A 12,344-nucleotide genomic window follows, 5' to 3' on the forward strand; every position below is an offset into this window, starting at 1 on the left:
AGAGCAGGGCATTACAGTAATCAATGCGACTGGTAATAAAAGCATGCATCAACATCTCCATGTTGGCCTGAGAGAGAATAGGGCGGACTCTGTCTATATTTTTTAGATGATAAAATCCAGTTTTGGTTACATGTTTAGTATGTGGGATAAAACCAAGCTCAGAGTCGAAAATAACACCCAGGTTTTTCACTTGTAGCGAAGGGCATAGTGAAAATGCCTCTAATTTAGACAAGAGTATCTCTCTCTGAGCAACAGGTTCTCACTCCCAACTCGTCAAATGTGTGACGCATGGTCAGGCTCCCTCTGCTTCACTTATCGACGCGCAGGGTACCCCCCTCGCGTCGAGAATTGACGTGCAGGGTCCTCTCATTGAATACTATAGAGCTCCCTTAACGTTGCTTATTGACGACAAGAGATTGCCGCGGAAGAGCCTGTTGTCCGTATATTTATATATTTCCGAAATCACATCGTAGTGACGTATACTGAACACAATAAATTATATAATGTAAACAACTACCTGAAAAACAGGTAGAATGATGCTTTTGTATCGTTTATTGCATTTATTGAGGGAATGATGTATGTTGGGTAATGGCACAGCTAGCGACTGGGTGACTTTATTCACCCGCTTCGGCTGTTATCAGTCCATACAATGGGCGTTATTAGCACAAATCAGTCCCATAGATATGGGCCATCTCCTGCTAGATTGTTCAGAAGGTTGTTCTCATCCATCCAGATGGAGGATCACTAACAGGAGCGTGGAAGACTCCAGAATCCACTCTGGCTGGAATCCGGTGGATATGCAGTGTGTACAGGTAAGACCATTTAAACGGACAGCATTTATAGAATGACCATTAAAAGTCAGCGAGTGTCAGTAATGTTAATGTGGTTATGTTAGTAATACACCGAGTGCTAATATAACAGCTTTAAGATGCATTTGTAGATGTTATTACGTGTTTTACCGTCTTTATGGTGCTAGCTTAAAGTTACGGTGTAAACGTTAGCTTATATTGGAGTAAAGCTGTTACTGTTTAAACGATGTTAGCACAGAAATATTAGCTTCTGTCATGACTGATGAAGTTACTAGTTAATAAAGTTTTCAGTAAAGTGTCTAATCGCAGCCACAGACTGACAGCAAATATCTCGATTAGCTTCAGTGCATCTATAATAAATATGTGCAAGTTTCAGTGCTTCCTTTAAACTGTATGATACGTACAAGGGAGTGCAGAATTATTAGGCAAATGAGTATTTTGTCCACATCATCCTCTTCATGCATGTTGTCTTACTCCAAGCTGTATAGGCTCGAAAGCCTACTACCAATTAAGCATATTAGGTGATGTGCATCTCTGTAATGAGAAGGGGTGTGGTCTAATGACATCAACACCCTATATCAGGTGTGCATAATTATTAGGCAACGTCCTTTCCTTTGGCAAAATGGGTCAAAAGAAGGACTTGACAGGCTCAGAAAAGTCAAAAATAGTGAGATATCTTGCAGAGGGATGCAGCAGTCTCAAAATTGCAAAGCTTCTGAAGCGTGATCATCGAACAATCAAGCGTTTCATTCAAAATAGTCAACAGGGTCGCAAGAAGCGTGTGGAACAACCAAGGCGCAAAATAACTGCCCATGAACTGAGAAAAGTCAAGCGTGCAGCTGCCAAGATGCCACTTGCCACCAGTTTGGCCATATTTCAGAGCTGCAACATCACTGGAGTGCCCAAAAGCACAAGGTGTGCAATACTCAGAGACATGGCCAAGGTAAGAAAGGCTGAAAGACGACCACCACTGAACAAGACACACAAGCTGAAACGTCAAGACTGGGCCAAGAAATATCTCAAGACTGGTTTTTCTAAGGTTTTATGGACTGATGAAATGAGAGTGAGTCTTGATGGGCCAGATGGATGGGCCCGTGGCTGGATTGGTAAAGGGCAGAGAGCTCCAGTCCGACTCAGACGCCAGCAAGGTGGAGGTGGAGTACTGGTTTGGGCTGGTATCATCAAAGATGAGCTTGTGGGGCCTTTTCGGGTTGAGGATGGAGTCAAGCTCAACTCCCAGTCCTACTGCCAGTTTCTGGAAGACACCTTCTTCAAGCAGTGGTACAGGAAGAAGTCTGCATCCTTCAAGAAAAACATGATTTTCATGCAGGACAATGCTCCATCACACGCGTCCAAGTACTCCACAGCGTGGCTGGCAAGAAAGGGTATAAAAGAAGAAAAACTAATGACATGGCCTCCTTGTTCACCTGATCTGAACCCCATTGAGAACCTGTGGTCCATCATCAGATGGAGATTTACAAGGAGGGAAAACAGTACACCTCTCTGAACAGTGTCTGGGAGGCTGTGGTTGCTGCTGCACGCAATGTTGAGGTGAACAGATCAAAACACTGACAGAATCCATGGATGGCAGGCTTTTGAGTGTCCTTGCAAAGAAAGGTGGCTATATTGGTCGCTGATTTGTTTTTGTTTTGTTTTGAATGTCAGAAATGTATATTTGTGAATGTGGAGATGTTATATTGGTTTCACTGGTAAAAATAAATAATTGAAATGGGTATATATTTGTTTTTTGTTAGTTGCCTAATATTATGCACAGTAATAGTCACCTGCACACACAGATAATAATAATAATAATAATGGATTGGATTTATATAGCGCTTTTCAAGGCACCCAAAGCGCTTTACAATGCCACTATTCTTCACTCTCACATTCACCACACTGGTGGAGGCAAGCTACAGTTGTAGCCACAGCTGCCCTGGGGCAGACTGAAATATCCCCTAAAATAACTAAAACTAAAAACAAACTAAAAACTACTTCCAAAAACATTCAGCTTTGATATTAATGAGTTTTTTGGGTTCATTGAGAACATGGTTGTTGTTCAATGATAAAATTATTCCTCAAAAATACAACTTGCCTAATAATTCTGCACTCCCTGTATAATGACCCAGGGTCAGTGTAAAATACAATCCTAGCTGTGTGAACAAAGCCTGGCTCCTTTAATCCTGCATGACAAACCTCAGGATGCAGGTTATTATTATTCTTTCCTGCTGGCACACCTGTCACACCTGAGAGTCAGCTAGAAATTTACAGTGACGTGGACATCATGCAGAGACTGCCAGACACTGTAATACTGCAAATGATCAGTGACTCAGGTTATCACTAAACTTTAAATAGTACCTCTGTGTCTCTGTGTGCTGAGCATCTAGGATTGAGTCAGGCTGCATCAGCTGAAGCTGTTATTTGTATATATCAGTATTTTTTTAATTTAGGTGTGGGGAAAATACATAAGACTGCAGTGAAGCGATGCACCAGATTAATCCCTGGCCAAAGGTATCGTACTTAAATCAGACTACTGATCCAGCCACATCAGCCTTTTGTGAGCTCTGTTTAAAGTTGACTAAAAGTGAACTGCAGGTTCCTGAGAGGTGGACTGTGAGCACAGAAACACATGTTCATACATACAGCTGCAGCAAACTTACATTAATTTTAAATAGATTTGTTACTCTGATGTCTGTCTCTGTGTTAGTCCTCTGACAGACTGGTGACCTGTCCAGGTGTGCTCTACCTATGACTACTGGGACAGGCTCTAGCCTCTGTAAAATAAATTTTCTGTTATTCTCATTTAAAGTATTTAAGTGCTTATGTGACATTGTTATAGACTGTTCAGTGAAAGTTTCTAAAACTAGATGAACTTACTTCAGCGTCAGCAGTTTGAGAAAACAACTCCCTTTACAGGTGGTGATAAGGCCAAGGGCACAAAACAGCTTAACCATTGATCCGTTAGGTTTCATAGCGAGACACGTGAAGTGTGGTAGGATCAGTTTGTAACTTCCTCCCTCTTCCTTGGAATGCATAAAGGAGGAGGTGCACCACTTCTGTGGCAGCGCTGACATGACTGAACTGTGATGTTTGATGTGTGTTGGCGCAGTAATAAATAGCTTGATCACAGCTCTTTCTGTGTTGCAGACTTTATTTTAAAAATTCCATGACACCCCCCCTCCCACTGTGAACATGAACTGAATATTCAGAAGACATTTGTTTAAATAGTTCTACAAATCTGAGCTGTTGGTGTGTCCTTGGATTGTGTGGTAATAATATTAGAGCCTGCAATCTTTCTTACTGAATCTCTACTATGAGTCATGTTACCTGAGATTAATTCTATGTTTACCTGTCAGCCTGGACGAATGTGCTGTGTGAAGGAAATTACATTAAATCAGATCTGAACTGTTTACATTTAAGGAACCTGTTCATATTTAATTGAAATATGAACCAGTGTTTTTTTTTTTTTTTGATTGCTGATTCCAAGAGAGTCTTTGTGGAAATCCTGTTTGGCTTTTTGTTATTTTAATTCTCTTTTCTGTTTTCCAGAACAGTTCTCCACAGTCGCTGTCCACATGGGTCAGTGGGACCATGAAGCACTCTGCTAATGTGGGACTCTGACCAGCAACATCCAGCAGGACCCAGACAGCGTTTTCTATCTCCCAGCTGGAGTTTTTGTTTGTCTGTGACTGGAGAGTCAGATTTTTGTTGAGCTTCACACTTGCAGAGGTAAGTCAGTTTGCAGAGATCCCTCCCACCCTGGCTTTTATGTGCTAGATTTCTTATCTGAAACAGTAATATTTCAGTGACTGCTGCTTATACCACAGGTTAATACACGCTACTGATCCCTGATAGGAGAATCATCAATTTTGGGCTTTGTTGTCCTCGGTCTTTTTGCAGGATCAGAAAACAAAACCAGGAGGCACGTAAATGTTTCTCTCCATGATGTTTCTTCAAATGTTTCTTCTGGATGATGAGAAGACTGTGACACGGGATGCCACCTTTGGTCTTGTGATGAAGCAAAGCTCAGGAAGAAGTGTGATTAAATGGTACCCACATGTGTGCTGCTGAGAAGGATGTACAGGGGCACCTGCAGCCAAATCCAAGCCTCAGGTTAGTTGTAGTTGCAGAACGCTATAGGACTGAGACAGCTGAGGCATCAAATGTTTGATTAAACGGATGAAAAAGAGAAGTTTCTTCCCTATAATTATTACTTTTTAAAATCTGTAGCAACTTCACGTCTGTCAGCATGCTGAGCATGCTCAGAATGTGACAATATATTTTTGTTCAATATTTAATTTATTTCAGTTGCAATTGTTAAATGAAAAAAAAATATATATATATTCTTATAATTTAGCAAACTAATTTATCAAAAAAATATATATACATATATCTGTATTAGTTTTAATAAATTAATTTGACACCTGTATTGAAAATACCATATTGTATTCATACAGAATCAGTTTGGTATCATTGTTTGTCTGCTCACTGATTGTTGAAGCTAAGAGCTAGTTTGATCTGTTTAGATCTAAAGTATCCAAAGTTGAGCTCTGATGTTTCTTCACCCCTGTGTGTGTGATATGTGATTTCCTACATGCTGGCAGAGCAGAGCGGCAGTTTGTGCTCACAGATGGTGACGGTGTGGAAAAACGGTGGTGTTTCCTCAGAAGAGAGTCACAAAGGACACCAGTCCATCTCACCACCTTGACTTGCTGACTGATGCTCGTCTGCACTGCACAGAGGAAATCAACTGACCGAGGTTTGTCCAGTGACGTGTTATGAAATGTATATTTGTTTTATGCTTACAGATATGTTTTTCTTGACAGAGGCTCTGCAGAGGTTAGACAAAGCAGAGAAAATATGTGCTTTACATTTTACTGTGATTTATTGAGATATTTGTTGCCTGATGTTCAGCAGGAATGGAGAAATAGAATCAAAGGGAGATGTTTTTGATGTTTTTGTAATGATGTAAGTAAATCTTCAATATTATTTATTTGCTTGGTTATATTAGGAGTGTTTCTGAGTGAGGGGGAGAGGAGTCATCATCCAGGTAAAGTGACGTGGATCAGTGGATACACTTGTCTCCCCTTTAAAGGAGACGATCCAAGTCATCCTTAAATGTTAGTGCTTTCAAATACACAAACATTTTTAAACGACAAAAATGAACATCCAACTTTGACTGTAACACAAAATAAATCTTTGCATGTGTGTTTTCAAACTCTCAGATGGGCAGCATATCAGTCTTGGACTGTCTAACCTGCCGGAGCAGCACTGAATGACCACCACACATGAGCATGTTCCTGCAACATTCAGCATCTGATCCTTCATCTGTGTGCTGCTGCTTTTGGTAAGTAGAGTTACCCAACTCCAGTAACTCTAAACACATGCCATCCATTTCTAACAGCCTGGTTACTTCCTGTCAGTTACTTTAGAAACCATGTGGTCACCTGACCTAACACTGTTTCTTCTTCTTCCCCTTAATGTTCAAGTGTCACATGTCAAACAGCTGGAGAGGAAACTACACCAGTGTACTGGGATGTTTCACCAACACGTGCCAGATGCTGTTCCTTCATGGTGACATCACCAGAGACAGCCCCGCCCACCTCAGGACCTCGCCATTGATCATGATGATTATAATGATGACAGCGAGCGGAACTAAGACTGTAAAAATCCATGACCAGAATGTTTAGATGCTTTCTAATTATTAATGAATACTGAGTTTTTGTCTCTCTCTTTTTTTTTTTAACTCATTTGTTACTAACAAAGTTCACCAAACTCACACAGTTTACATTCTGTATGTTTCCATCAAGGTTTATTTTCTTAGAAATCATCGTTTTTCTCCTTTTCTCTTTTTCTCTTTTGTAATTGATGATAATTCAGTGAATATACTGCGCTGCTTCCTTTTATTGCGTCACACATTGCTTTATGTTTTTCAGAGTCCAGTTATTTTTTACTGCTGTTTGAATTCTCTGTATGTTTGACCCTGTAGACTGTTTGATGGACTGCTTGTCTTCCTGTTTGTAACCGCCGCCTGTTTTTGACTAAAGATTTGGATTTCTGACTTTAACACAGCCTCTGCGTGTCCTCCCTTTGTGTCCTCTTCCTCTGTGAATGTGTTGCATGTGTCACAGATTCCTTTTATTAACAGCTTTCCCACAGTGAGTTGCATCAGCATTCATTCACAGCACATTTCAGAAGGATTCAGATTAATACAGTGATCTTATAGTCAGAATTATCCTGACAGAGTGCCACTGTAAATTATCTTTCATCAAGTAAATTTTAAAGTTCAGTATTTCAAAGCAGGAGTTATGAAGAATCATGCTGGCATTAGGACTAATAATATGTACTTACAAAGTCAAAGTTTTTTAATTATGTTAGAATATTGGAAGACAATCAACTTTTAGTGTTTTCCACATATTAATTATTCTGAAATAGAGACGGTGACTCTAACTGTACAGAAGCACTAAACAACTGACAATCTAACAGACATCATCGGCCTGAGCCGTCATGCACAGTGAGTCTGATCCTTTGCTGTGAGAGTCTGACAAGCATGTTTCTGGTCAGTTTGGAAGAAATAATATCACAATGTTGATCTTTCTTTCAATATTCCTTTTACAACATAAACTGTGATCAAAGGTACTTATGTTCACAGCATGTAATAATACTGACAGTCCAGGGCATTGTGGTCTGTTGAGCTAGGGTTAGGGTTAGGGTTAGCAATTCAGACATATGTAATCAATATTAAACGTCTCTGACGTGGGCCACTGTCCGCAGTGTTGGGAAATCCATACCAGGCTGGAACGAGTCAAGGTAGGTGAGCATCCACGAGAAGACACAGCAGATGCATCCTACTAATACTGACAGGACCAGGAGATTCCAGAAACCGAGCATCTTCTCTTCAGTGCCATCCTCGCCTGTCACCCTCTCTGCCCGCAGCTCTTTGAGTATGGGGTAGATAAGGGCGCAGAGAAACCCTTATTACTAATTTGTATTATAATTCAATTTTCATGAAATATTCATATTCAGTATCGGTCCTTTTATATTATAACCACGTATCCACCCAGGCTCATGGTGGGGCAGGGCTCTGTCCTGGGATGCTTGAGTACAAGGTAACGTACACCTGGCCATGTATCCAGTCTGTCAGAATTGTTTTCAATATTTGGTTCAAAAACATGAGTGACAACAAAAATCCAACTAGGATTCTTGCATATGATGAATGAAGTCTGTCTTTGACTGTATTGTCCAGCTGATCCATCAAACCCCCAGCAGGTGAACCTTATTCATGACATAACACGGCAACAATGTAAAAAATTAAACAGCAACAGTCTAAATGTAAAGTACATTCTAAACTCCTCTTCAATAAATTATATGCAAAGAGTCATTCAGGACTGTAAAACGTGAACTACAGAACCCAGAGTCTTCATCATTAAATCTCTGGTTGCTTCATTTTTCTATCCTATATCAAATACTTTAAAGGTTAGTTTAGGTAAAGTTGCATTCTCATGGTGAGGCAAAGTGCTTTATGTGTGTGTGTGCGTGTCATGAACGGCTATAAAAGGCCTATAATTAAAGAACAAAGTGGGGTTTGAGTTCGAGTTACGGCAGACTGTCACTACTTGTAAATGGAACGCAGCCTTCCTACGGCGGACAGCTAATAACAGGAATCGGACGCGGTCCACCCAAGTCCACAGCAACCACCATAGCAACTGCCTAGCATGACCTTAAAAACATATTCTGTCTTCATAACTATCAAAAACGTGAAATGATTTGCAAAGTGTGAAAGTGTTACAGCTGCAGAGAGCTATGGCAGTATCTTTGGAAGCTGTTTACATCGCTAATAATATACGATGTAACTATGGAGACAGTCAGTCACGTGAGCTAGCGGTGCATGTTCCGTCCATCCATCTTCATCCGCTTTATCCGAGGCTGGGTTGCGGGGGCAGCAGCCTAAGCAGAGAGGCCCAGACCTCCCTCTCCCCAGCCACCTCCTCCAGCTTATCCGGGGGAACACCAAGGCGTTCCCAGGCCAGCCGAGAGATATAATCTCTCCAGCGTGTCCTGGGTCTGCCCCGGGACCTCTTCCCGGTGGGACATGCCCGGAAGACCTCACCCAGGAGGCATCTTTGTCAGATGCCCGAACCACCTCAGCTGGCTCCTTTCGATGTGGAGCAGCAGCCGCTCTACTCTGAGCCCCTCCCGGATGGCCGAACTTCTCACCCTATCTCTAAGGGAGAGGCCAGCCACCCTTCGGAGGAACCTCATTTCTGCCACTTGTATCCGCGATCTCATTCTTTCGGTCACTACCCACAGCTCGTGGCCATAGGTGTGGGTAGGGACGTAGATCGACCGGTAAATTGAGAGCTTTGCTTTTACACTCAGCTCCCTCTTCACCACGACGGACCGGTGCAGCGTCTGCATTACTGCAGCTGCAGCCCCAATCCATCTGTCGATCTCCGGCTCCCTTCTCCCATCAGTCGCGAACAAGACCCCGAGATACTTGAACTCCTCCACTTGGGGCAGGAACTCATCCCTGACCCGGAGTGGGCACTCCACCTTTTTCCGGCTGAGAACCATGGCCTCAGATTTGGAGGTGCTGATCCTCATTCCCGCTGCTTCACACTCGGCTGCGAACCGTTCCAGTGCGAGCTGGAGACCCGATGAAGCCAACAGAACCACATCATCTGCAAAAAGCAGAGATGAGATTCTGAGGCCACCAAAGTGAAAGCCCACTCCGCCACTTGGCTGCGCCTAGAAATCCTCTCAATAAAAATTATGAACAAAACCGGTGACAAAGGGCAGCCCTGGCGGAGCCCATCACCCACTGGGAACAAGCCCGACTTACTGCCGGCAATGCGAACCAAGCTCTTGCAAGCTCTTGCAATCTCTTGCAACCGACAACCATTGCAAGAGATTCTGGCAAACCGTCAGGCGTCTCAGGAGGGGAAAGCGGTGCTCTACCTGCACTGTGTATAGTGCTGGCGGAGCGCTGCTGACGTCGACTGAGAAAATTGTCAGGCGGTGGAAGGAATACTTCGAGGACCTCCTTAATCCCACTGACATGTCTTCCGAGGAGGAGGAAGAGTCTGGGGATGAGGGGAATGACCCGCCAATTTCCGGGGGCAAGGTCACTGAGGCAGTTAAACAACTCCTTGGTGGCAGATCCCCTGGTGTTGATGAGGTCCGCCCCGAGTTCCTGAAGGCTCTGGACGTTGTAGGGCTGTCCTGGTTGACACGCCTCTACAATGTTGCGTGGAGATCAGGGGCAGTACCCCTGGACTGGCAGACTGGGGTGGTGGTCCCCATCTTTAAGAAGGAAGACCGGACGGTGTGTTCCAACTACAGGGGGATCACACTCCTCAGCCTCCCTGGGAAAGTCTATGCCAGGGTGCTGGAAAGGAGAGTTCGTCCGCTAGTCGAACCTCGGATACAGGAGGAACAATGCGGTTTTCGTCCTGGTCGCGGAACACTGGACCAGCTCTTTATCCTCTCAAGGATACTTGAGGGTGCATGGGAGTTTGCCCAACCAGTCTACATGTGTTTTGTGGACTTGGAGAAGGCATTCGACCGTGTCCGAAAGTCTTTTTCCATGGCCTCTCCGAACTCCTCCCACACCCGAGTTTTTGCTTCAGCCATTGCCCGAGCCGCATTCTGCTTGGCCTGTCCATACCTGTCGGCTGCCTCCGGAGTCCCACAGGCTAACCAAGCCCGATAGGACTCCTTCTTCAGCCTAGTGGCTCCCTTCACCTCTGGTGTCCACCATTTGGTTCGGGGATTATCACCACGGCAGGCACCAACCACCTTGCGGCCGCAGCTCAATGCAGCAGCTTCGGCAATGGAGACACTGAACATGGTCCATTCGGACTCAATGTCCCCAGTCTCCCTCGGAATGCTGTTGAAGCTCTGCCGGAGGTGTGCGTTGAAGATCTGGCGGACTGGGGCCTCTGCTAGACGTTCCCAGCACACCCTCACTACGCGTTTAGGTGCACCGGGTCTGTCCAGCATCCTCCCCCGCCATGTCTCCACTCTAATTCTGTTGTTTTCATTCAAATTCCATTCTTGTCATTCGAATTCTGTTGTTTTCTTTCAAATTCTGTTGTTTTCCTTCTAATTCAGTTCTTTTCATTCTAATTCAGTTCTTTACATTCTAATTCCGTTCTTGTCATTCTAATTCTGTTGTTTTCGTTCGAAATCCGTTGTTTTCCTTCTAATCCAGTTCTTTTCATTCTAATTCAGTTCTTTACATTCTAATTCCGTTCTTGTCATTCTAATTCTGTTGTTTTCGTTCGAAATCCGTTGTTTTCCTTCTAATCCAGTTCTTGTCATTCAAATTCTGTTGTTTTCTTTCAATTTCCGGTGATTTCATTCCGATTCGGTTGTTTTTATTCAAATTCTGTTGTTTTCATTCTAATTCTGTTGTTGTCATTCAAAATCCATTTTTTTCCTTATAATCCAGTTCTTTTCATTTAAATTTTTTTGTTTTCATTCAAATTTTGTTGTTTTCATTCTAATTCTATTGTTTTCATTCAAATTCCGTTCTTGTCATCCTAATTCTGTTGTTTTCGTCCGAAATCCGTTGTTTACCTTCTAATCCTGTTGTTTTCATTCAAATTTTGTTGTTTTCATTCAAATTCCGGTGTTTTCATTCAAATTCCTTTCTTGTCTTTCTAATTCAGTTTTTTTCTTTCAAATTCTGTTATTTTCCTTCTAATTCAGCTGTTTTCATTCAAATTCCATTCTTGTCATTCTAATCCAGTTCTTTTCATTCAATTCTGTTGTTTTCTTTCAGTTTCCTGTGTTTTCATTCTGATTCTCTTGTTTTTATTCAAATTCTGTTGTTTTTATTCTAATTCAGTTCTTTTCATTCTAATTCATTTCTTGTCATTCAAATTCTGTTGTTTTCATTCAAATTTTGTTGTTTTCTTTCAACTTCTGGTGTTTTCATTCAAATTCCATTCTTGTCATTCTAATTCTGTTGTTCTCATTCAAATTCTGTTTTCTTCATTGTAATACTGTTTTTTCATTCAAATTTATTTCTTTTCATTCCTATTCTGTTCTTTTCCTTCTAATACATTAATCTAATTCTATTTCATTTGGTTTTTGTTCAAAATCCGTTGTTTTCCTTATAATCCAGTTCTGATTCTCCTGTTTTTATTCAAATTCTGTTGTTTTCATTCTAATTCAGTTCTTTTCATTCTAATTCATTTCTTGTCATTCAAAATCTGTTGTTTTCATTCAAATTTTGTTGTTTTCTTTCAACTTCTGGTGTTTTTTTTTTTGATCAAGGTCTTTTTATTGAACAAAGAATTGCTTCCAACAACAATTATGGCAAAATTAACAAACAGAGAGGAAAGATGAGATAAAATAACATAAAATAAAATAAAATTACAGATACAAAGTAAATAATAAAATAAATGAACAACAGCAAGAGAAAAAAAACAAAGCAAAAAAAACCCAACAACAACAAAAAACCCAAAACAACAACAACAACAAAAAAAAACCCCCACTCATACACACATTAAGCAATAGTATCCGGACTTA

At 41.8% G+C, this 12,344-nt stretch overlaps 1 long non-coding RNA gene across 4 annotated transcripts; it reads left to right on the top strand.

The window, feature by feature from the left end:
• Window positions 1-770: 770 nt before the first annotated feature.
• LOC120718100 lies at window positions 771-6,873 on the top strand. Of its 4 annotated transcripts, none has more exons than XR_005692376.1 (7): window positions 771-812; window positions 4,356-4,535; window positions 4,707-4,919; window positions 5,411-5,565; window positions 5,818-5,926; window positions 6,032-6,153; window positions 6,296-6,873. It is a non-coding gene; the product is annotated as an uncharacterized LOC120718100 (long non-coding RNA). The 4 variants fall into 4 exon arrangements; XR_005692377.1 differs by having other exon boundaries at window positions 798-812; window positions 4,361-4,535; XR_005692378.1 differs by lacking the exon at window positions 771-812 and having other exon boundaries at window positions 4,260-4,535; window positions 5,416-5,565.
• The last annotated feature ends 5,471 nt before the right edge of the window (window positions 6,874-12,344 follow it).

Source organism: Simochromis diagramma, unplaced genomic scaffold, assembly GCF_900408965.1.
Source record: "Simochromis diagramma unplaced genomic scaffold, fSimDia1.1 OVJJ01000024.1, whole genome shotgun sequence".
Lineage (NCBI taxonomy): Eukaryota > Metazoa > Chordata > Actinopteri > Cichliformes > Cichlidae > Simochromis > Simochromis diagramma.